Genomic DNA, 23,903 nt, shown 5'->3' on the forward strand with positions numbered 1-23,903 from the left:
CCTCAGCAGTAGATGCTTTTTCTACCATGGTTTCCATTTAAAATAGCAACTGGGTGCGTAAACAGGTCACTTTGCAATTGTACTGACCACCAGAGTCTGTTGACTTCTCAGCCTGTCCGATGGCGACAACACTCTGCTCCGGCCCCTTTCTAATTTGTGCTTTTTAAATTGATGCTTGCTTTGCTGTTGATCTCTAAATAATATAAAATTAAACTATGGTCTTAAAAATTAAAACATGTTTGGGTGTTCCCAAAGAATTTAAATGAAAAAAATCAAAGTGTAGGGTGGACAGATAAAGGAGATGTGCTCCAAATGCCACTAACATACTGCTGGACGGCAGTGCTGCTGTCGATTTAATCTTGCTAACCCTGATGGTGTTAGGGGGCAGGAATCATGACGAGGTAAGATCCCAGAGTACACAGGAGGACAATTTTAACATACCATTAATGCACCACATTCAGGATGCTTACAGCTTTAGCAAAGCACCACAGTAAGAAAAAAAAAGTTTTTGGCATTTCATACAGTAAGTATGCATCAATGTAGGAAATGTAATGGAAAGAAGACACTTGAGTTTGTAACTTACCCTGTGCCATTATGTGGCATTTTCAAAAATGCTCTTGCTTCTCTTCATCTCTTTTGAGCAGAAACTGACATATTCATGGTCAAATTCATAACACTTGGTCAAACAATATGATTCTGAGAACCTACCTCCATTGTTTAGTTCCCATTGTGCTTTTAAATGCAAAGTCTTCACAACTGCCAGCTAACTATAACTAAAGCTTTTCAAGAATTGATCTGTTGACTTTTGTTAGCAAGGCTAATTTCTTTCACAAATTTTACCTTTTCAAAATTATCCAGGACCTAAGAATTGATTTTATCTGAGAACATTGTGATCTGGGTGATGAGAGCTGATTTGGATCCATCTGTTAGCTGCGATCGGTATGTTCTTTGGATTAAAGTCATGGTGGTTTTGGTCTACCTGCTACCTTTTGTGTTGATCAGCAGCTGTTTTGGCAGCTCGGACCAGAGGCACTGCTGCACTGGATGTCTTCATCTTAATTATTTTTTGGGGGGATAAAAGGGGTGTTTGGCTTCAAGCTAACCACAGTTACAAAATTTGCAGCCTTTATCAACAGACGCACATACCTACAAAAGGTAAATAGATAATTTTATGTTTTCAATTGTGAAGTGATGAGATTCCTGTGAATCTTCCCTTTTTCTTTCTGTATATGTTTCAGTGGACCAAATGCCTTCTGTGGTTAGGCAGACAAGTGACCTTAACCAATTTGCAATTGCACAGGTTGCTAGGAAACAGACAACACCAGTGTTAAGTTTTGCCACAGGGGTGCCTTTTGAAAAAGTGTGAGAAGATTGGGATTGCAGGGACACGTGATCCCAGTATAGCCGAACAATCGTTATTGCAGTCTAACATCCATTGATGACTTAATGGACTAATGTACCTCACTGTGTGATGTTGAGCCTTGACAAATTTAGCACAATTCAGAGAGCAGTTATTGTTTTCTTGGTGCAAAGCAGAAGTGGGACAGATGTCAGAATCAAAATTTATTGTTATGAACAAGTCTTGAAATTTGGTGTTTTGGAGCAGCATCATCATGTAAACATTCAAATTACAGCCATCTTACAATATTACTATAAATGAACTAAAAATAATAGTGCACAAAAATTAAGCTTGTGTCTTTGGTTCATTGATCATTCAGGAATCTGATGGCAGAGGGGAAGAAGCTGTCCTTGTGCCGCTGAGTGCTCATCTTTAGGCTTCTGTACCTTTTTCCTGATGAGAGTAAAGAGGGCATGCCCTGGGTGGTGGGAGTCTTTGAGGATAGAGCTTGCTTTTTTTAAGACTGCCTCATGTTGATGTCCTCGATAGAGTGGAGTTTGGTGCCTATGATGTTGCAGGCTGAGTTAACAACCTTCTGGAGTTTATACTTCTCTTAACATTTGGTGGCTCCATACCAGGTAGTAATGCAACCAGCCGGACGGAGTGCTCTGCATGGTACATCTGTAGAAGTTTTTGAGAGTTTTCGGTGACATACCAAACCACCTCAGACACCTCACAATGTATATCTGCTGGTGAGCCTTCTTTGTGATTGCATCAACATGGAGGCTTTATGCCAGATCCTCAGATCTTCACACCCAGGAATTTGAAGTTCTTGATCCTCTCCACTACTGAGCCCTTGTTGTGTCATGTTCCCCTGACTTCCTCCTGAAGTCCACATTCATCTCCTTGGTTTTGCTAATGTTGAGCACAAGGTTGTTGTCATTACACCATTCAACAAACTGATCTATCTTCCTCCTTTACACTTCCTCATTGCCATTTGTCATTCTGCCGACAACTGTGGTGTCATCGGCAAACTTTTAGATAGCATTGAAATTGTGCCTGGCCCCACAATCATGGGTGTATAACAAGTAAAGCAGTGTGCTAAACACGCATCCTTGGGGTGTGCCTGTGTTGATAATCAGTGAGGAAGAGATGTGTTGCCAATGAGAAAGTCAAGGGTCCAGTTGGAGAGGGGAGTACAGAAGCCTCGAGTTTGTAGCTTCTTGACCAAAACTGAGGGAATAATGGTATTGAAAGCCAAGCTGTAGTCGATGAAGAGCAGCTGTAAGTATGCATGAATTGTTGTTTGAGGTGATCCAGAGCTGAGTGGAGAGCCAGTGATATTGCATCTGCTGTGGACCAATTGTGACGATAGGTGAATTGTAGTGGGTCCAGATCTTTACTTAATTCTGGCCATGACCAGCCTCTCAAAGCATTTCATCACAGTAGAAGTTGGTGCTGCTGTGCTGTAGTCATTGACGTTGATCACACTAATCTTCTTGGGTACCAGGATGATTGATGCCCTTTTGAACCAGATGGGAACCTCTGACTGCAGCAATTAGAAGTTGAACACTCTGGCTAATTGGTTAGTGCAGCTTTTCAGTACCCTGCCAGATACGCCATCCGGGCCTGACACCTTGTGAGGGTTCACCTTCTTGAATGATGTTCTGACGTTGCCCTCAGATGTGCTGCATTATCCAGACCAGTGCTCCTGCATTAGAATTTAGAATATTGCATCACTAAAATTTATGCTCCTGATCATAAGAAGATAAGAAAATAAGAAATAGGAATCTGTCCCATTGACAGGATCGGTGCCAAGGAGGGTGCACCTGTGGGCATTGCCCCCCAAGAAGATTCCGTTCCCCCATATGGTTGCGGCCATCGCTCGCCATCAGACCAGCCCACACCACCTCCAGCGTCACTAGCATGTGTCAAGCATCACTAGCGGCTAATGAGGCTTGACACCTTAAAAGCAGCGCTCTTGTGGTAACAGCACCCCTCTTCATTGAGCAAGTTTGAGTGTTGCACTCTGCCGCCCCCCCCCCGCCCCAAACATGCTAATGCCCCTCTCTAACATTTATTCTGGCACTGACGCTGCTCATCGAGCTGGCCCCACCATCCAGTAAGATCGTGGCTGGTCTGTCTGTGGACTCAGTCACCCTTGGATGCCTGTTTCCCATTTCATTAATTCCTGCTGGAAAGCACAATTCTGTATTAGGATGTTCCAAGTTTAGGTGAATTGTTTTGTGGGGTTACAGACTACGAATCCAGGGTGTGAGGTATGCTGAGGTGAGATAACAGAGGGCTACCAGATCCCACGGACAGATAGAAGGGGGGGGGGGGGAATACTTGTATATCAAAAGTGCTGGCGATGAGCTCTGGGTGTACCAAACCATTTGTCAGTGAGGAAATGCAGTAATTGTTGGAAGGTGTGATAGTTTATTTATATAGTGCATTTAACACAATGCACGTTAATGCACAGCGCTGAACATACAATTAGGAAAAAATTGTTACCATCTAAATGACAACATACAGCCAAAATACACCAGCACAGACTCTTTTTACATAAACTATCCAACTTAGAACATTAATTATTTAAACCCTAAACCTGATCGCTGCAATGAACAACTTCCCAATTTCAAATGAACGACAGTGCTACAGTCTCAACAGTTTGCAAGCAAGAAAGGGGAAATAATCAGGAAAGTTGTTCTTATGTCAAGTGCAAGGAAAATACAAACTTAAACTATGGTGAAATCTACTCAGCTCAAATTCAATTTGTACCATGCCATGTTTAATGGTCAGTGTTCCAAGACGAGCTCGTGCTCAGCTCACCTGGAGCTGTTAATGCCACTCCAGGTTTAAAAAAAATCTGGCAGAATATTTTGCTGTAAATATTGAGAAACCAGTAGTCATGAAAAAGAGTAAGCATAAAACAAATGCGTGATCCTGTCAAAGGATATGCTGAGTGATATAGAGACTGTAAAGAATCTTTTGTGATGCAGTCTACAATCTGAATTTATGTGGAATTCATGCACTCAAATTCACTAAGATTTTCTCAGTTTTCCACGGATCCCAGGAAACTGTCATTGACAAGCATTTTCTGGGAACAGCACATTTTCATACTGAAGTATGCATCAAAACTGCTCAGCAGATTATTGGATCTCTCCTCTTAACAGGTGAAAAGTAGTCCATTGTCAGACCACATTGGAAGGTCCTTTTGGTTCTGTTGTAAATCACAATGTCTTTTAAATTGAATGAATTCTGCAAATCTGAACAGCCTTTTCTGTGGTTGGGTTATTTATATGATAACATTATAACTGGCTGTTTGAAGTTATTACCAGACATCAGTGATGTCAGAGCTGAAGACCTTTGCAGGAAAAACAAGCAAAAGAAAAAAAGAATTACAGTTATTTGACACTGATTTTTATTATTAAGAATAAATATAGTTTTAAAATTTTAAGTTTAGACATACAGCATGGTAACAGGCCATTTTGGTCCATGAGCTTGTGCCACCCAAATTCCCCAATTAACTTATAACAACCCCCCCCCCACCCCCGCCCATCCTTTTTGAAGGGTGAGCAGCTCCAGAGGAAATGCACATGCATGAGGAAAATGTACAAACTCCTTGCAGACAGACAATGCTAGATTCGAACCACAGTTCCTGATGCTAGCACAAAATTGTGATGATTCAGATTATTTTCAAAGCTGTGTAGAATTTTGTTATTTTTTTAAAATTTATTTTAATAATGTCTTTTCTTTGGCTTGGCTTCGCGGACGAAGATTTATGGAGGGGGTAAAAAGTCCACGTCAGCTGCAGGCTCGTTTGTGGCTGACAAGTCCGATGCGGGACAGGCAGACACGATTGCAGCGGTTGCAAGGGAAAATCGGTTGGTTGGGGTTGGGTGTTGGGTTTTTCCTCCTTTGCCTTTTGTCAGTGAGGTGGGCTCTGCGGTCTTCTTCAAAGGAGGTTGCTGCCCGCCAAACTGTGAGGCGCCAAGATGCACGGTTTGAGGCGTTATCAGCCCACTGGCGGTGGTCAATGTAACACTTGTAAAAGTGTTACAAAAGTTATTCTTCAAAACTTTGCACAGTAATTTTATAATTTAACTGTCTGTTTCTCCTCAATTTGCATCATTGTTAAGAGTCTAGTCATGCATTTGATCCATCTGGATAGATGGTTATGTGACCATGGTATTCATGTATATACATACATAGACAGTATATATAAATGCACACTCAGTGTGTGTCTGTGTATATATATATATATATATATATATATTTTTTTTTTTTTAATTTTTATTTTTTTTTTACACACAGACATACACATGTGTATGTGTGTGTATATCCTCTCCCTCTCTCGGATATTGTTCATCAGTCTCACAGCTACAGGAAGAAAATGTTTCTCATCTGGCAATCCTGATTTTGATGCTCCTGTACCATCTTTTTCATGGTATTGGGTTGAAGATGCTATGTGCTGGATGGAAAGGGACTTCTCTAATTCCTTGAGTCCTATTTAGACAGTGCTCCCCGTAAATGTGGTCTAAAGAGGAATGCAAGAGCCCAATGATCCTTTCAGCTGGTTTAATGATCGTCTGTATAACTTTCAGTCTGATGTCTTTCAGCTACCGTACCACGATACAGCCTGACAAGACACTCTCAATTGTACCCCTGTAAAAAGAGGCAGGTAGCCTAGCCCTCCTCAGCTCCTAAGGGTATAGATGTTGCTGTGCCTTCCTGACTGATGAGGAGGTGTTGTGAGTCCAGGATAAGTCATTCATTGTATGCAAGCCAAGGAACTTGGTACTTTCCATTCCTTCTGTGATAGAACCATTGGTGTATAATGGAGAATGGTAGACCTTTATCCTCCTCAAGACCACAATCATCTCCTTTGTCTGTCTACTTTGAGACTTAGGTTGCTCTTGCTCTATTTTGCTAGCCTTTCAATCTCCTCTCTGTAATATGAATCATCATTATTGGTGATGAGGTCAGCTACTGTTGGAACTGAATTATGAATTCTCCAATTCCAGGTAACATTTGGTTCCTTCTCCTTCTGATCACCCAGATCCTCTGTCACATCTCTTTTCCAAATCCCACTGGCACCATCCCCAGTCCACTCTTACCCAGTTTCTTTCCCACCCCACCCCAGTTGGCTCAATTTGCCCATCACCCACACATTACTCTCATTTGTTTCCTTATCCCCAACTGTATCTATCTGCCTACTGTCCTTCCCTTATCTGGTTCACCTTCCCCCATCTAGTTCACCTTCCTTATCCCATTCCATCCTCTGCAGCCTTTTGCTGGCTCCACCAATCATCTTTCTGCAGCTGGTGCTCCCTCCACCCTTCCTCCTCCTTCTGGCTCCATCTGACCATCAACCCCTCCTCACCTGTCCATTCCCAGCTCCTGTCTCACTCCTTCTCTTTGCCTGTTATTGGCTATTTTTCCTTTACCTTCTTAGTCTTGCTACCAAGTCTCAACTCGAAAGTTTCCATCCAAAACATCTACCATCTCTTTGTCTTCATGGATGTTGCCTGATCTGATGAGTTCCTCCAGCTGCTTGTGTTTTTTTTCGCTTGTGTTAATTTTTTTTTCTTCACATATCAAACAAATTTTCTCAAATGACTTCCCCATGTGGGTAACCTTTCCACATCTCATGTCAACCATTAAGTTTTCCACCTTATCTTGTCAAGTTTATTTACTTCTGAGGGAAAAAGGTGAAAATAGCCTGTCAAACATCCTGCCACACAGCATTTTTGTATGTGGTGCCTTTGTCATTTAAATCTAATCTTCTTGTCCACAATTTGGTTGAAATGTAGATTCCACCATTGCAAGGAATAGCACTAATCTTACTCTCCCCTATCTCATTACATGCTGAATTTTCTTATCAGTCTCCCTTTTGAACTACACATGGAGCCAAAAGTCAAATCACCCACTTATTGCAGTGTCCCAGTCACTATCTCAGAGGATCATTCCTGGACCGAATACACCAAAGGTATCATGAAGAAAGCACAATACTACTTCCTCAGGGGTTTGTGGCAGTTTGGTATGACATCGGAAACCCTGGAAAATGTTTACAGATGTCTGGTGGAAAGTGCACAGACCGGCTACATAATGGCCTAGAATGGGGTCACCAATACCCCTGAGCATAAAGCCATACAAAAGGTAGTGGACACACACAGCCCAGGACATTATGAGAAAAATCCTCCCCACCATCAAGAACATCTACAGGGAACGCTGCTGCCAGAGAGCAGTATCAATTATCAAGGATTAACATCACCCAGCACACCCTCTGTTCTCACTGCTACCATCAGGAAAGAGATATAGGTGCCATAAGACTGTCACCGCCAGGTTCAGGAATAGCTGCTGCTCCTCCGCCATCAGACTCTTCAACAACAAACTCAATCAGGAACTCATTTAAGGACTCTTACTTTTGCACTTTATTGATTATTTTTCTTTCTCTGTCAGTTTGTTTACATTAACCTAACCCTTTATTTATTTACGTGTACGGTGAGTACAGTTTTTTGCACTACTAATAAGAGATAATTCTGTCTTGCCCAAAGGTAAAAAGAACCTCAGAGTTGTATGTGATGTCATGTATTTACTCTGACAATAAATCTGAAATTAAGTGAACCTTATCCTTGTTAGATTGGATGCAGGAACAGTGGGGCACAATCATTTGAATGGAGAGGAACAATGTAGAAACAAACTTAACTTTTATTTTAATAAATATTTCTCTGATTTAATATAAAATAAATTTTCTATTTTATTGGACAACTTTTTAAAACTTCTGTTGTCGACAAAAGCTGAGTATGAATTTCGCTGGTAGGTCAGGGCCCAGTGCAAGGATCCAAATTCTGAAAGCCAGTTCTGGTCCATTGGACATCTTGCACTTGCTGTCTTGTTTCAAAATTTTGAGACATATAGAGCAAGGAAAAAAATGAAATGATGATTTTTGAAAATATTTACAACAAGATGCAACTTTCTTATGTGATCTTCTGGAATAGTGGTACAGGCGAGGATACAAAAATGAGACCATGAATTCAACTTTTAAAAAAACTGCTCAATGTAGATTCAGTGTATAAGACATCCCAGAAGCACCTCCCCACTGCCGCCACAACCCACCCTGACATTTTACAATTTAGAGGCGAAGGTCCCTGCTCCTGCCAGGAGGCTACGCGTAGCCGTGGTTCCTGCACCCAGCACACTTCAGCAACAAGGCAACTTCTTTAATGCGGATGGCACCACACCTGATGTTGAGAATGGAGCATCATTGCTGATGCTGAAGACTTGGACCCATCTCTGTTTGGCATATTCCTGGCCAGAAGCGAAGGTTTATTTTTAAAGTTTTTTTTTAAACTTGCTTAATTTATAGATTTGTTATTTGTAACAAAGTTTGGGTTGTTGCTGGGAGCCCAGACAATAGTCTCCAGGACGTTCCTTGCAGAAAATTGGATGGGGGGGGATCGATATATAATAAAACCATGAAAATAAGACTGAAAAATAGGGATCTTACTTATCTGAAGGGTCAAAATATATAGTATTTTCTGGAAAAGGTGAAGTTAGCTTGAATGTTGACAAAAGCAACTACAGGGGGTGGAATCAGGAGCAAAAAATGAGATCTGGAGGAACTCTGTGGGCCAGGCAGCATCTATGGAGGGAAAAACAATAGTCAATGTTTCGGGTTAAAACCCTGCATGACGACTGAAGAGTGTAAAGGAGACAAAACATAGAAAAGGTGGAGGAACTCATCAGCTCTCACAGCGTCCACAGGAGGCAAAAAGATACAACTGATGTTTCGGGCCTGAGCCCATTCAACAAAGAATGAATTTTAATGAAAGAGTATGAGTGTAAAGAAAAGGCAGCCAGTATAAGAAGGTGAATGGGAGGTTGAGGGAGCAGCTGACAAAGCAACAGGATAAGCCTAAATGTTTCTTCATATTGTTGCCAGATATATAATTAGTAGCATCCCTATTGATCAAAAGCACCAAACATGACTGCTACAAAGGCCTTGCATATGTGGGGTGATGATATCCTTCATTTTCTTCTTTATCAGCTACTCCTATGCACTCATTCACCGCTTTTAATTTCATGGGCCAGTTGTTGTCCTTGTTTATTGCAGATTATGTATCTTCAGCACTCAATATGATGACTCGATGCTGCATCTTGCAAGTGAAAAAAAACTTTAATTGCACCCAAATTAAAATTGCCCAAAGTCTTTTTGCAGTAGCTGGACAGGCTTATTCACCATCAGCAAAAGTCAGGAAGCTCTTTAAGCTGGTTCTCATGGAGTTAGTGTACCTCACTGGGAATTCTTCAATAAACGGTATCAGTCAAGGTCCATTTTTCATTTACTAGCAGTGAGAGAACACACTGTTTTTCAGTCTACAATGTCAGGAAAATTGCTGAAGAAACTTAACGTAATTACTGCCTGTGTGATCATTCACACTGGGTGCCTTTTTAGACTGCAGGCACCTGGGTGGAACAGTCCTGGTGGTTGGACGTGCAGTAGAGGGGATGACCGTCAATGAATTTTTCTGGTATGATTTACACTGCAGGCTTCCTCCAAAAGTCGTAGGGGTCCTGCAGGATAACTCGCGGTGCAGGAATCGACTCAAAATTCCTGCACATTCATTTTTAGACTGCCCATATGGCGGCAAAATTCCTTGATTGTGCGATATGATGCCTGCAGTCTAAAAACCATAAATGACTTCAAAAGCGAGGTAAAGTAAGATGTGAACAATGCCTCTTGTGATTTTGTTTAAAACAGTCATGACACATTACCAGTGTAGTTCCTAACATTTCGGACAGGGTGGTTTATTTACCCATAATAAATGGAAATTTGGAAGGAATAAAAATGAATGTAACTACACTGCTTTCTCCAGTTTTCTCCCCGTACCAGCTTGTGTTTAGATGCAGTTTGGAAGCAGTGCTACCCAAGCACATTGCCTCTTCTTTACTTGGGAATCTTGGTGGTGAATGTTGGCATAGTTCTAAATGTTCCCAGCAGAACTCACAAGTATAAGCCCCAGCAAACAGGGCATTTATCTTATAGGTCCAGAAGCCTATTGTAGAGTTTTACTCTCCCATCACCTCTGATCAATCATCACAGTCTGAATATTTCCTGATCTTTCTTTCTCTGCACCAAATTGGATGGATATTTACACTCGTTATTGAACCATGAATGATAAAACACAGATTTCAAGCAACTGTTCAACACATGGGCTCTGTGCTCAACGCCACCCTCTTGGTAAAGCATATACTGAACAAGCCAAACAGCTCAACTGTTGTCATATCCACAAATGACCTCTTGCCTATGGACCTGTCCTTCTCCCCGCCATCTTATTCAGCACCTAACTGCTTTTTGCTCATACCTTGACTCGGGTGCGAAATGTTGGTTATATATCTTTGCCATTAAAAAAATTGCTGCATGATGCTTTGAGTTTCTCCAGCAATTTTTTTTGTTGTTTTATAGTCAACTGTTTACCTATTTTAGAATTTACCACTGCTTTATATTAGCAGGAGTTTAAAAAAAAAGAGGCATTTCAGCACTTAAATAATTGGAATCTCCCTTTGAATGTAAGCTGCTTAAGTTTCAGTCAAGTACTGCTGCAGAACACTTTTCCGAGAATGATGATGTTAGGTGCAAATTGTTTCAACAGCAGGGAGTTTCGTTTGGACTTTGTTGGTTTCTTGTATAGATCTAAACGGCCATGGCACTGTGTTCTGGCAAATGGCTTCGTGCATTAAAACTGAGTGCAAAAAAACTGAAGGCCATTCTGATAAGTCCAGGGGTAAATAAATATTATGTGAGGATAGTTTAGAATTACGTTCCCACCTTCCAAATGTGTGAGACATCCTAAGGGGATTTTCTAAGTAGTTTGCAGTGCAGTTTCAAGCTGTGCAATGTTGTTATCCCATGTAAGTGATCATTAATTCCTTCTTGTTTCAGGATCTACTATTGACACTGATCCCAGAGTCAGAAAAGTTATCACCTCAGCATTTGCACCTTGAAAATAAGCAATTCTTTTCTCATTAATCTTACCAGTGATAATTCAACATGATGTAGATATGATTTAAACTCCCATGCCTGACAGAAATCCTGTGGCGGACAGATAGAGATGTAAAGTCATATTAATAATATGTTTTGAACCCATTGCTTTCACTCGCCTGAATTCAAGCACAGGACGGCAGCTAGTTGAGGAGGAACAGAGCCCAAATAGTCTTACTCCATTCATGTCATTGGGATGCGTATCCTATTTCAAACACGGTCTGCCTGATATCCTCCAAATCTCAAAACTGCTCCCACCCCACCATCGCCATGCTCCCTCCAACTTTGCCAGAAAGGATGAAAGAGAAGAGGGAGAGGGAGGATCAAGTTTTTGCCTCTTTCCACCATTAATTGTATTCTAGGTCTCCACTCTCCTTGGCTTATCAGCCCCTCCTTCCCATGCTCCCATAATTGCAATCATTGCCAAAGCTCTGTCCACAATTCTCGCCAAGATTAGTTTCTATCAATTCCTAGGAATTCTCATCATGATGAATTTTAACACTTGCTTAAGATTGTATTCCTGGAGGCTCACAGTAAACCCCGTATCCAGACGACTAAATCAGGTCACGTGTGAAGTACCCCTAGATGTTTCATAGCATGCCTAGCCAAAATCTGGGCATTGTTTGGACTAGAGGGGAAAATATTGCAGATGTTTGAAATGACTTGATGATTTGTGAATATCCATGTTACTGTTTATATCTGAATCAACACTGGCCTGACATCAATTCATGGAAGACTTCGAATTCTGTGATGCAGAAGCAAATTTTTGTGATTGGGCGTGAGAACCTGTCAAAGGAAAAAACATCTGAGAGAGAGATGAATTAATTTGATAAATGCTACTGAATTTGTCTAACGTGGTAACATTTTATAATTGATCATTTAATTTGTCTACTGTCTGAATTGGTGGGAAATGGAACCATAACACACCTCAGCACTGAAACAGGTCCCTTTGGCCCTTGTAGTCTGTGCTAAACCTTTTTTTTTGCCTAGTCCCACTGACCTGCACCTAATCCATCGACATCCATACTGCTCCCATCCATGTACCTGTCCAAATTCTTCTTAAATGTTAAAAAGGAGCCCACCAGCACCACTTCAGCTGGTATCTTGTTCCATACTCCCATTACTCTCTGTGTGAAGAAGTTCTCCCTAAACTTTTCCCCTTTCACTCTTAACCCTTGCCCCAGTTTGTATCTCACCTACCCTCATTTACTTTTACTCTGTCTATCCCCCTCATAATTTTAAATACCTCTATCAAATCTCCCCTCATTCTTCAGCACTCCAGAGAATATAAAGTCGTAACCTCTTTAACCTTTTTCTATAACTCAGTTCCTGAAGTCCGGGCAACATCCTGGTAAATTTTCCCAGCACTCTTTCTATCTTATTGATATCTTTCCTGTAGTTAGGTGACCAAAACTTAAAATTTGGCATCACCAATGTCATGTACAACTTTACAATAATATCCCAGCTCAGAAATTCAATTCTTTATGTTATGAAGACCAATTTGCCAAAAGCTCTCTCAACAACACTATGCAACTGTGACGCTACTTTCAGGGAATTATGTATCTATGTTCTCAGGTCTCTCTGTTCTACCACACTCTTCAGTGCTCAACCATTCACCTTGTATGTCCTTTCTTGGTTTGTCCTTCAAAAATGCAACACCTCAAACTTGTCTGCATTAAATTCCATCTGCCATTTTTCAGCCCATTTTTCCAGCTGGTCCAGATCCCTCTGCAAGCTTTGAAAACCTTCCTAACTATTCACTATGCCCCCAATCTTAGTCTCACCTGCAAACTTGCTGATCCAATTGACCACATTATCATCCAGATTATTGCTATAGATGACAAACAACAATTGTCCCAGCACTGATCCCTGAGGCACACCCCTAGTCACAGGCCTCCAGTCTGAGAAGCAATCATCCACCACTACTCTCTGGCTTCTCCTGTCCAGCCATTGTTGAATCCAGTTTGCAACTTCATGTATAACAAGCGTCTGAACCTTCCTGAGTATCCTCCCATGTGGGACCTTTCCAAAATCCTTACTAAAGTCCATATAGACAACATCCACAGCCTTTCCTTTGTCAACATTCCTAGTAGCTTGCTCAAAAAACTAAATTAGATCGGTTAAATAATGACCTACCACACATAAAATCATGTTGACCTTCCCTAATCAGTTTCTGGCTCTCCAAATGTATATCCGATCTCTTAGAACATCTTCCAATAATTTACCTACTACTGACCTCAGGCTCAGCAGTCCTATCATTTCCAGGGTCTTTTTTAAAAAATAACAGAATAACATGAGCTGCCCTCCAAACTTCTGGCACCACATCTGTGGCTAAGGACATTTTAAATAATTCTGCCAGAGCCCCTGCAGTTTCTACACTAATCTCCTTCAATGTCCGAGGGACTATCTTGTCAGGCCCTTGGAATTTATCCATCCTTATTTGTTTTAAGACAGCAAGCACTTCCTCCTCTTTAATCTTTATATGTTCCATGACCTCACTGCCTGTTCTTCTTACTTCCCATGACTCTGTGCCTGTTTCCTGAGTGACTACTGATGGGGAGAAAAAAAACATTTACGATCTCCCCCATCTCTTTTGGCCAATCACTCTGATCTTCAAGGGAACCAATTTTGTCCCTTACTATTCATTTGCTCTAAATATACCTGAATAAACCCTTGGGATTTTCCTTCATATTGTCTGCTAAAGCAAACACGTGTCTTTTTTTTTTGCTTTCCTGATTTCTTCCTTGAGGTTTTTCTTGCATTTTTTATACTTCTCAAGTACCTCGATTGCTCATGTTGCCTATATCTGCTATACACCTCTCTTTTCGACCAAACCAGATTCCCCAATATCCCTCAAAAACCAAGGTTCCCTATTCCTGTTAACTTGCCCTTAAATCCTGACAGAAACAAACAAATTCTGCACTCTCAAAATTTCACCTTTCAGAGGTCCTCCACTTACCTCACACATTCTTGCCTGAAAACAACTTTTCTCAGTTAAACATCCATGTATTCTAGAACCAATACAAGTTAAACTCACTCTTTGCCCTCAGAATTGAACCAATGGGAATTTTGAAGTGAAGCCCTTGCCTCTCGAGCCAGTAGTTTAAAGATCATGTGTCAGGTATGTTGTCACTGACACTGTTATATTTTTGTCTGAGCCACTTGATCCTTTCTTTAATCCCTTGACCATCAGAACAAATTACACTTATCTTTGTTAAAATTCCATGAATTCTTGTTTCATTCAATAATTGTGAGATACTACCCATGGTTATAAGCTAATAAAAGCATTTGTTCTCCCTCCATTTGTGAGCGCTTTTATTCGCACTACGCTCTGACATCATATTAATTTCAAACAATGGGATAATATTCCTTCTCTTGGAGCCCAAATTAATATGCAAGTTTGAAATCATTTCTTTGTTGCACCAAGTTGCAACACTGCCATAAATTAGACTAAAATGACATTAAATATCAAGGATGGTGTGGATAAGAGTTGGGAGGAAAATGTATTGAAATAATAAAATGTGGTTGGTGAGATGTGAGCTTTTTTTTTAGGATCAACTGATATTGAGGTGAACTTAACTATATTTAGTTCAATGAGCTCTGGCAAAATCGCAAAAACTGCCTGTTTTTGCCTCTAAGACAAATACAGCACAGAGGATTGTTCTCCATAATTGTAGTGAGAACTTCATTACACAATACTTCAGAGCACTTAATACTTAAGAGTAAGTGTTCTTTTCAGTCAAGTAAGAACCTATTTTCCTGTGTGAGTTAAAATGTCCCTCAAGTTCTCCTGCTGAATATTTGCTCCCAGTTTTCAGGAATATGATTATAGACTGTGCAGTGTTTCTGCTAATGGACAACTTGCTGCATTCAGATCATCTATTGAAGAAAATTAATGTTGGTTGCTTTCAGTCAATCTGCAAGATTAAGTCCCAATTCTTTTGGAAGATGACTGGCAGAAATTTGTTTTTAATTAATTATGTGGAAAAATATGTTTTTGCTAAGGCAATTTTGGTCAAGATCACACACCAGCTTTAAAGGTAGCTAGATAATTATATCTAAGATGATTGCTAAAGAACTAAGAGGTATCTGATGAAAATTAAGCAAAGCAACTGAACAAATGTGCATTCATAACAAATTAGCCACAATGTCTGGTATGCTGAATAATACCTATTGGTTATTCTCAATGAAAAGTCAAAGGTAATATGCTTGGGATAAAATGGGCTTAATTTTATTTCCTTGTTTTCAAGGCATTTTGTCAGCTGACATTATTGCAAATGTTGTCTCAGCCATTTTGATAAAATCAAAAATGACTATCAATTTGAAAGTTGTCACCACCAAGCATGTAATACTTTGAAATGTCATTTAGATTATGTATTGGTGCTTTCGGAAAATGGCTTGAACTCTGTAAAATGGCACGTGACGAAAGCTAAAAATTTTCATTAACTCCAGTGCAAAATTATTTTTTGCAGTTCTGCTGTGAATATTTATTTATCCTTTCAGAATTATTATATTTCTGGTTTGCCATATTGTGGTAATTTAATTTGTAATATTGTAGTTGGTCTATCTTTTATAGTGTGGCTGCAGCAAGTAAGAAGTTTGGTGCATCTCTACATTCTGTTTATGTATGTGACAATCTTTCACAATCAAACCCTCTTCTTGCATTAAACCTGTATCCATTTTTCTCCTTCAGTAACTTGATTTGAGAGAAAGGGAGGCAACTATTTGGCAGATCACCTTAGTGGCAGGCTCTGGATAAATTCTGGCATGGAGGCTGGTTCATTTTCCTTCATATTTCTTTCTTGATAGTTTCTGCTTGCATTCATCACACAAGTAAAATCCAAATCCTATGAGTTTATTCAACAGTGTGATGAATGCAATAATAATAATAAATTACAAACTATGCAGAGCAGCTGAATGTCACTTTCAAGATGCTTTATTAAAATGTATGAGGATGGACAAAAGTTTTATTCTCTTTCTAATTTTATGCTTTTCATGTTCTCATTTATGACTTTCTAGATACAGGAATTGATTATGTTGCTCACTTATAGGTTTGTGCAATGATTGCAGACTCAAGTCAAATGTGAGCTTGCCTTGTGACTGAGCAGTGTAACAGATTATGTTGTATTTGTATTGTATATAGATATGATTTTGGGAGATACAAACACTTCAAAACAGATCTCATTCAAGCTACACAGGCCGGCTCCAAGAGCCTTTGTAAAAGCTTTGGAGAGTGCCCAAGAGACTTCACTAATGGATTGTTGTTTACAATAAGACAACAAATGAAAGAACTTGTCAGAGCTGCAGGCTGTCTGGAGTGGAACTTGCTGTTCTAAGAGGCATCATGTGGTTTTGCAAGCAGAGAGAAGAAAACAGGCTTTCTCTCTGAGAGATCAGTTCTGCAGTTTTACAGTTAGCAGCTGGGACTGGAACAGGACAAGCTGGCAAGCTTGTGGAAAACCCCATTTGGAAGACAGGTTGTGAGAGCTTATTTCAGCCAGGTCAAAGCCCTTGTGGTTCATGCAAGAGGGGAGGTCTGGCTGCCTAATATTTCACTTGAAATAAGAGAAACAAAAAGGAACTCTGTGGTGACCTGAAAGAAAGAGGTTGTCATCTGGAAAACCCTGATGGGGCAGGTTTCTTTGGCAGGACACTGAAGTAGCTGGTTACAAGGAATCAGTTGTGCATGTCCAGCGATCAACAAATCTCTGAAAACTGACCAAAACCTTCCTGAGCAGTAACCATTTACCTTTCAAGCACCAAAGCTTGGTGAAATTCATAAATGTTAAATTCTGTGCCCAGTATAAGAATTGCCTGCAACCAGTGAACTTGGAGGAATGAGAAGTGAGATTGGACTGTGAATCAAAGAACTTTTGCGAACTTACACACACATGACACATGCGCTTAGAATTAGAAGGGGGTTAAGTTAGGTTAGTTAATAGTAATAAGTTAAAGTTTGATCCTGTTTTCATGTTTAAAGATAATTAAAAGTAACTTTTGTTTAAGTAACCATTTGTCTTGGTGAATATCTATTGCTGCTGGGTTTATGGGTCCTCTGGGCTCGTAACGGCAGTGACTGACCAAATAATCATAAGAATTATAACATTCATTTATTTGATATTTTTATACTGTGCCCTCCATAATATTTGAGGCAAAGACACTTTTCTTTATTTGTCCCTGCGTTTCACAGTTTTAAATTTGTAATCAAACAATTCACATGTAATTAAAGTGTACATTCCAGATTTTATTCATTTATTTATATACACTTTAATTTGACAATGTAGAATCTATAGGATATTTTATCCATAGTTCCTTCATTTCAGGGCACCATAATGTTTGTAACATTTGGCTTCACAGGTGCTTGTATTCACATATGTTTAATTACTTCATTGGTGCAGGTATAAGAGAGCTAGGCTTGCTTCTAAGCCTTTGATCACCTTTGGAGTCTGTAGTTGCCATTTTTCAACATGAGGATCAGAATTGTGCCAATGAAAGTCAAAGAAGCCATTATGAGGCTGACAAATAAGAATGAAACAGTAAGAGACATCACCCAAACCTTAGCAATACCAAAATCAACTGCTTGGAACTTCCTTCAGAAGAACAAGTGTGCTGGTGAGCTCCGTAATCACAAAGGGATCGGTATTCCAAGGAAGACCTCCATTGCTGATGACAATTCTTGTCATAATGAAGAGAAATCCCCAAATGTATGTCCAAAAGATGAGAAACACACTTCAGGATGAAGGTGTGAATAGTCATTGACTACTGTCCACAGAAGACTTCATGAAGTGAAATATAGAAGCTACACTGCAAGATGCAAACCACGAGTTAGCCTCAGAAAGGATGGCTGGATTACAGTTTTTCAAGAATTTTTCAAAAGAGCCCGTAGAATTCTGGATAAAGGTCTTGCGGACAGATGAGTCCAAGATTAAACTGCATCAGAGTGATGGTAAGAGCAAAGTGTGGAGCATTAAGGAACTGCCCAAGATCCGAACTGTACAACATTTGCCATGGTTTGCATCTTGCAGTGTAGCCTCTGTATTTCTTTTTCTGAGGTCTTGTGTGGACAGTGGTCATTGGCATATCTACACCTGCAATTAAACATACCTGAGTAATCACAAACAGCCTTAAAGCCAAATGTCCCAAACATTACCGTACCCTGAAAAGAGGGGACTATATATAAAAAGTGTTGTAATTTCCCATGGTGAAACCAAAATATACACAAATAGCTTTTAATAAAATGTGGAATATGCACTTACATCACACGTGAATTCTGTGATTACAAATTGAAAACTGCGGTCAAATAAAGGGGGAAAAATATGTCTTTAACCCAAGCATTATGGAGGGCACTGCACTTCTGATCGTTACAAAGGAAGATAAGTGTACTTCATTCAAGTTTTTGGATCAAAGTTGAGGAGCAATTAATTGAATATAAGACAAGTTTTAATGGCTTTCAATTTGTTGAAGATTCTTTAAACTGTTATAAGCCATCAATAATTAGATTCCATTCCCCAATATATAATTTTTTTTTCAATGCAAGTCCAAATTTGGCTTAATTTCTCAGCTTTCTAAGGCTGTATTATTTAGCACTGTGCATTGCCTCCACAGTCTTCAAACTACTCTGCTTCCTGCTGCCCTGTTTCTACGATAATCAGAACAGCAAGTCGAAAGTGCACTCTGGATTTGAAATCAATTGTATACAATTTGATACATGAATTGAACCTTCCAAATTTGAGATAATTGGGTTATAAATTATGGAGAAATCAGTGCTGAGCATTGTCTTTTTTGGTCAGATAGTGTGTTAATTTGTGTTTGTTTTTTAAACAAGGTAAAAACACCTGGGAAGCCAAGGGCTGTGAAATGCAATCAATCTATTTTGAAGTCTGAAAACTGTTCAATAGTTAAACATCTAAATGCATATAAGATTTTGCAAAATTTTTTCATTTGGTGAATTTTTTTTGTTTATTTATTAATATGCATGATGAACCTCAGCTTCAAGAAAAAGCGTAAACTGAGGGGAGTCACGTGATGTGACAGTGAAGACAGTGAAAAAACAAAGGCACAAACACAGAAACCAAAATAAAGTGAAAGTAAAGGTGTGGAGAAAATGGCAGTGAAAAAATGAAAAGCCAAAAGCAACGGGAAGAAGAGAAGAAGAAAGGACGTCGGAAGAAGAAGGTGAAGGCCTTACCTGTCCGAGGAGGCCCGCTGCAGAGAGAGAAGCCCGCTCCCTAAGCCCTGAACTCGGGACTACAAAAATGGCTCACGGAGCCAAACAAAAGTGCGCAATCGCGCATGTGCAAGACAAAAATAACACTGATGGGAGGGGGGACCAGCTGAGGAGTCGATCTCCGCAGCTGAAATTGACAGCCACAACAAAGCAGGAAGAGGAAAACACAGAAAATAACGAGAGCAAGAAAGAAGAGTAAAAAGAAATCAAAGAAACAACAGATGACCAACCCAGAGAAAGAAGACCAGCAGCAACACTTCTAGTAAAAATAAGATGACTAAAAATACCCAACAAAATAAAACAAACAAACCAACAAGAAAACCAGAAGAGACAGAGGTGAAGGACACAGATCCTGGAGTGGACTCAGAAGAAGAAGAGGAAGAACATAGAGAAATGGAAGATGAATGGAAGGGCAAGTACATGGATATTTTTTTTTTAAAAAGAATATATGGAATCAGTAAAAGAATGGCAATCACAAGAATTCAGTGAAATAAAAAGAGTAAAAAGTACAGAAGAAAAAAATGTATAGATTAGAGATGATCATGTCAGATATAGGAAAAAGAGTGGACAAGGTGGAAGAACGAGAAACAGCCATAGAAATGGAAGTAGATGACTTAAAAAATAAATTAGAAGAATTTGATAAAAAAGTTAAAGAAGCACAAGAGCTGTTAGCTCAGAAGATAGATATAATGAAAAATTATAATAGAAGAAACAATATAAAGATAGTGGGCCTTAAGGAAGATGAAGAAGGCAAGAATATGAGAGAATTTATAAAAGAATGGATCCCCAGGGTCCTAGGAAGACCAGAATTACAGGAAGAAATGGAAATTAAAAGGGCACACAGAACATTAGCCCCTAAACCACAACCACAACAAAAACCAAGATCCATTCTAGTAAAATTCTTACGAAAAACAACAAGAGAAAATATATTGGAGAAAGCAATGAGGAAAATAAAAGAAGACAAAAAAACCACTGGAATACAAAGGTCAAAAATTTTTTTTCTATCCAGATGTAAGTTTTGAACTCCTGAAGAAGAGGAAGGAGTTTAATGCAGCAAAAACGATCCTATGGAAAAAAGGATATAAACTTATGCTAAAGTATCCAGCGGTACTTAAAATAGTTATTCCAGGGCAGCAAAACAGACTATTCTTGGATCCGGAGGAAGCAAGAAAATTTGCAGAACAACTACAAAACAGACAGAGAGAGGAAGATATGTAATGAGATCAAAAATGACCACAGACTATATGTATGTGTGTATGTAGGTATATATGTATTTATATGTTTGTGTGTGTGTATGTATATATTAAAAAAAAAGTAGAATATAGGTAAGAACTAAGAAGGGAAAGAAAGGGAAGAAAGGAAGTATGGGGGGAATTAAGAGAGTGACCTTTGTTGTATATGAAAATTAAAATCTTTTCTGGGGGGGCTGGTGCGGAAGAGTTACGGTCACTGCGAAATCAGTTGACGCTTGCGAGTGAATTCGCAAACCCAAATGGAGAGGGGAGATGTGGTTGCCCGACAAAGGACAAAGGGCAACTCAGGAAGGGGAGGGGATAGTGGGGTTAAAGGAATTTTAGATAGGAGAATAAGGGAAATGTATTATGTTTTAGAAATGTTGTATTATAAAGTGTTCAAAAAAAGAAAGCAGAAGGAAAGGTGATGATGAGGAAACGGAAAGGAAAGATAAACAAAGTATGAAATGGCTATGTTGAACTATATGACTTTAAATATTAATGGAATATATAACCAAATCAAAAGGAAGAAACTGCTAAATTTACTGAAAAAAGAAAAAATTGATATAGCATTCGTACAAGAAACACACTTAACTGAAGTGCAACACAAGAAATTAAAGAGAGATTGGATAGGACATGTAACAGCAGCATCATATAATTCAAAAGCTAAAGGAGTAGCTATATTAATCAGTAAAAATGTATCAATCAAAATAGAAGAGGAAATAATAGATCCAGCGGGGAGATATGTAATGATAAAATGTCAGATATATTCGGAGTTTTGGAATTTACTCAATGTATATTCACCTAACGAAGAAGATCAAAAATTTATGCAAGATTTTTTTGAAGATAGCAGACACGCAAGGGAACATTATAATAGGAGGGGATTTCAACCTTAATTTGGACTCAAACATGGATAAAACTGGGAAAAAAATGAACAGAAAGAACAAAGTAACCAAATTTATAATTAAATCGATGCAAGACATGCAACTTTTGGATATATGTAGGAAACAACACCCAAAGGAAAAGGAATATTCATATTATTTGGGTAGACATAAAACATACTCAAGAATAGACCTATTCCTGTTATCAGCTCGCGTGCAAGACAGAGTTAGGAAAACAGAATATAAAGCTAGACTATTATCGGACCACTCACCCCTGATATTGACAATAGAGTTAGAGGACATCCCACCAAGAATGTATAGATGGAGATTAAACTCCATGCTACTTAAAAGGCAGGATTTTAGAGAATTAATTGAACGACAAATTAAAATGTACTTTGAAATAAATACGGAATCAGTGAAAGATAAGTTTATACTATGGGACGCAATGAAAGCGTTCATCAGAGGGCAAATAATAAGATATGTAACTAAGATGAAGAAGGACTACAATCAGGAAACAGACCAGTTGGAAAAGGAAATAGCAAATATGGATAGGACATGTAACAGCAGCATCATATAATTCAAAAGCCAGAGGAGTAGCTATATTAATCAATAAAAATGTACCAATCAAAATAGAAGAGGAAATAATAGATCCAGCAGGGAGATATGTAATGATAAAATTTCAGATATATTCAGAATTTTGGAATTTACTCAATGCATATTCACCTAATGAAGAAGATCAAAAATTTATGCAAGATATCTTTTTGAAGATGGCAGTTACGCAATGGAACATACTAATAGGAGGGGATTTTAACCTTAATTTGGACTCAAACATGGATAAAACTGGAAAAAAAACTAACAGAAAGAACAAAGTAACCAAATTTATAATTAAATTGAAGCAAGAAATGCAACTTTTGGATAGATGGAGGAAACAACACCCAAAGGAAAAGGAATATTCATATTATTCGGGTAGACATAAAACATACTCAAGGATAGATCTATTCCTGTTATCAGCCCACATTCAAGGGAGAGTTAGGAAAATGGAATATAAAGTTAGACTATTATCGGACTACTCACCCCTGTTATTGGCAATAGAGCTAGAGGACATCCCACCAAGAATGTATAGATGGAGATTAAACTCCATGCTACTTAAAAGACAGGATTTTAGAGAATTCATTGAACGACAAATTAAAATGTACTTTGAAATAAATACGGAATCAGTGAAAGATAAGTTTATACTATGGGACTCAATGAAAGCGTTCATCAGAGGGCAAATAATAAGTTACCTAACTAAGATGAAGAAGGACTACAATCGGGAAACAACAGTTGGAAAGGGAAATAAGAAATATAGAAAAAGAATTAGCAATAAAGGAAGATACAACTAAAAGAAGAGAATTGGCAGATAAAAAAATAAAATATGAAACCCTACAAACATATAAGGTGGAGAAGAACATAATGAAGACAAAACAGAAATATGAGCTAGGAGAAAAAATGCACAAAATTCTAGCGTGGCAGCTTAAGACAGAACAAACTAAAAGAATGGTATTGGCATTAAGGAAAAAGGACAAACAAATTACATATAATCCAACGGAAATCAATGAAAACTTCAGGGAATTCTACGAGCAACTATATCAAACTGAAAATGAAGGGAAAGAAGACAAAATAGATGAATTTCTAACTAAAATTGAAATACCGAAATTACAAACAGAGGAGCAAAACAAATTAATAAAACCATATGAAATAGAAGAATTACAGGAGATATTGAAAAAAACTACCGAACAATAAAACACCAGGAGAGCATGGATTCCCAATAGAATTCTATAAAACATTTAAAGACTTATTAATTCCTTCCCTCCTGGAAATAATCATCCAGATTGATAAAACACAAAGCATACCAGATTCTTGCAAAACAGCAATAATTACAGTAATACCAAAGACAGGGAAAGATCCTCTTGCACCAGCGTCATATAGACCAATATCTCTACTTAACACAGTTTATAAGATAATAGCTAAACTATTAGCAAACAGATTGGCCGACTATGTACCAAAAATAGTAAATCTAGACCAAACTGGATTTATTAAAAAAAGGAACAACAGACAATATCTGTAAATTTATTAACTTAATTCATTAAGTAGAAGGAAGTAAATTTCCACAGTAGCAGTTGCTTTAGACGCAGAG

At 38.8% G+C, this 23,903-nt stretch overlaps 1 protein-coding gene across 7 annotated transcripts in view; it reads left to right on the top strand.

The window, feature by feature from the left end:
* The window catches only part of magi1b (membrane associated guanylate kinase, WW and PDZ domain containing 1b), a 444,703-nt gene that overhangs the window by 208,842 nt on the left and 211,958 nt on the right, over positions 1–23,903 (top strand). The window lies entirely within an intron of this gene.

The sequence above is a fragment of the Narcine bancroftii genome, chromosome 5 (genome assembly GCF_036971445.1).
Source record: "Narcine bancroftii isolate sNarBan1 chromosome 5, sNarBan1.hap1, whole genome shotgun sequence".
NCBI lineage: Eukaryota > Metazoa > Chordata > Chondrichthyes > Torpediniformes > Narcinidae > Narcine > Narcine bancroftii.